The sequence below is a fragment of the Cucurbita moschata genome, unplaced genomic scaffold (assembly GCF_002738365.1).
Source record: "Cucurbita moschata cultivar Rifu unplaced genomic scaffold, Cmos_1.0 Cmo_Scf00012, whole genome shotgun sequence".
NCBI classification, from domain to species: Eukaryota; Viridiplantae; Streptophyta; class Magnoliopsida; order Cucurbitales; family Cucurbitaceae; genus Cucurbita; species Cucurbita moschata.
The window spans coordinates 1,986,157-1,989,193 of NW_019268528.1; positions in this window are offsets into that span (position 1 = coordinate 1,986,157).

Below are 3,037 nucleotides of genomic sequence, written 5' to 3' on the forward strand. Positions count from 1 at the left end.
TGTGAATGTTTGCTGAATCCACCACACCTAAATGGTGTGAAAGTTATCTTATTTATAATCAAATACATTACAAGGATATAATCAAATACATTACAAGTTATCTTATTTAGTAATAAATGCTTTTGAGAAATTTGGAGAAGAGGTTCATGGAGTTGAGCAAAGAATTATGGAAAGGAATGTTAATATCAATTTGAAGAATCGGACAGGCCCTGCTAATGTGCCCTACACCTTGCTCATTCCATCTAGCACTGAAGGGCTCACGGGAAGAGGGATTCCTAATAGTATCTCAATATGAACATCAAATCAAGCTATTATCTTAAGCTACTCGCTAGTAATCACTATGAAATAAAAGAGTATGCTTAATATGTTGCATTTTAAATTTTATGTGTGCGATGTTGTACTTGTTTACTTTGTGTTGTGATGAATGAAATCATGCTTAATGAATAGTGTTTTAATTGATATTGCCAACAAATGTGTTTTGATAGCAAGAGAGCATTTATCCCTCAACGAGCCCAACCCGATTGGGACGCACCTTTATATCGACTATATCACTTTTTAAGTCTAGTCTATTAGATAAAACCTGAGTTTTTCCTTATTTAGATTCACACGATTACATTAATTCTCCGTTTGACCATTGGACAAACACGTCGAATGGATTAACGAAGTTTTAGACGACAATTTTGTAGGGAGTGGCACAGATTCAGTTGCCACTCTCCAGCCATTTTTAGGATAGGTTATATTTAAATAGGAAATCTATTAGGAAGATTTTACAACCTGATTTTAAGCGCAGTCAAAATTTCAATCATTCTCTCTCCTTCTCTCCTTGTTCTTTTACGCATTTTATTTTCTTTCAACAACCTCCTGTCGGATTTCCCTGGCCGATTATCAAAATCCAACAAGTGGAGTCCAGTTGAAGCCATCGGTGTATATCATTGCGAAGGAGCCAACCTATCAACAACAAGTTGAATAGCTCAAGTGGTTAGAGTGTCAACCTAACAACACACAGGTCTCAGATTTGAGTAGAAGAAAATGCGTCGTAGGACTTTACTATACAACTCAAAGAGATGCGAGATGAAAAATGTTCTCATAATAGCAATGTCGTAGGACTTTACTATACAACTCAAAGAGATGCGAGATGAAAAATGTTCTCATGCTCGCTTGATTTGGTATAAATGACAAATTGTGAGATTCAATGTTGATTGAAGAGAGGAATGAAACATTTTTTTTATAAGAGTGTGGAAATCTCTCCTTAGTAGACTTGTTTTAAAAATTGTGAGGCTAACGACAATACGTAATGGGTCATACGTAATGGGTCGTAACAAAGAATATCTAGTTGGACTATTACAAATAGTATCAGAGCTAGACACTTGGCAGTGTAACAGCTCTTGAACGCTTGCAAACACCTTGCGCAGCTCTAGAACAGACTAAAAGTACAATATGGACTAACACTCTAGAATGACTCTCGAACTGAAAGTATAAGACAAACTAACACTCTAGAACGACTCCTCTGAAGTTGTGCAGCTCTTGAACGCTTCTCTACCTCGATCAACAGCTTATGAAAACGTTAAAATGAAAGGGAAAAGAGATGAGTGTAAAAATAGTGACAGCCTGCGAACACGTTAAAATGAAAGTGAAAAGAGGTGAGTTTAAAAATAGTGAGTGTTTTATCGACCTATGAAAGTAACAAGCTCAATTTTCAGACATCTTTGTTAAAAAGAACACGACTCTCCACTGTGCTATGATATTGTTCACTTTGAGCATAAATTGCTTTGGTTTGAGCTTCCCAAAAGGCCTTCAACCAATGGAGATAGTATTCCTTGATTATAAACTCTTGATCTTTCCCTAAATTTGCGAACATAGGACTTTCATCCAACCATCTTATTACCAAATATGCTAAATGAAACCTATAATGTAACGACCCTAAATTTCCACATATCCAGAGTCGCCACTAACGTCTCATGCTCATCTCTAATGCAGAATAAAAAAATCTAAGCATGCTCATTTTTAATAGCGGAAAAATTTAAAACTTTGGAAAACACTGCCGGACTTACGTGTTTCAAACATTGAGCTAGAGTTCCAAAAAGAAAAGAAAATAAAATAAAACGTCTACAAATTAATTAATATAAATGAATGAATTGCAAACGCCCTATTCTAACTAAGACTAGGAATTAAATATGCATCTATCCTATGCACGCGCCACAGTCTCTGATCACGATGCCACCGTCAACCGTACATGGGCGCCTTGCCTTTACCTGAAAAAACAATATGGCACACGGCCTGAGTATTTCGAGAAATACTCAGTAAGTGACCCCACTATAGGGGCCATGCTAATGCAAACACATGCAATCATGAATAGGGACCTATCTCTAAGCATCTTAGGGGTGGCCTCCAGTCTCGGAAAAATTGGATGTGTAGTACTTCCCTACACACGACTCACACGTGCGAGTGTGAGTCCCCAGGGCGCTCGCACACCCCCTGGACCCTCTGGTCAAGCTAATCTGTAGCGACGTCCGGAGGTCAGCAGAACCCCATAGTGTCATGCGCCTCATGAACACCCTCATCTGTGTGCTTTCGCACCTGTGCGCTTTCGCGCTCATCATAAGGTGCGCGTCCGCACTCATCATCTCTAGGGGAAGTAGCCCTATGCTTATGAACATACAAAATGCATGAGGTCCCTCTAAATCCATCGTAATGTCTCTTCTGACACAACCCTCTAGTCTCATCTCTTTGTTACTCTAGGTAACGCATACTCGTGGATATTTATATTAATATCATTTTCATGCTCTTAGGGTTGTGTCCTACGTCGATCTAACGACATGATGCAATATGGCACTCATCATCATCTAGCATGCTCAATATGGAAAACATCATCATATTAAGATAAAAATCATGCAATCATCATGCTCATCATAATGCCACAACGTGCGTCAAACATATCAAGCGTCACTCAACAAATTATGTATATACCGCGCATATCATCAAGCATCATAATCCACACATCATCATAACTCATAGAATTATTTAGCCTATTCTATAG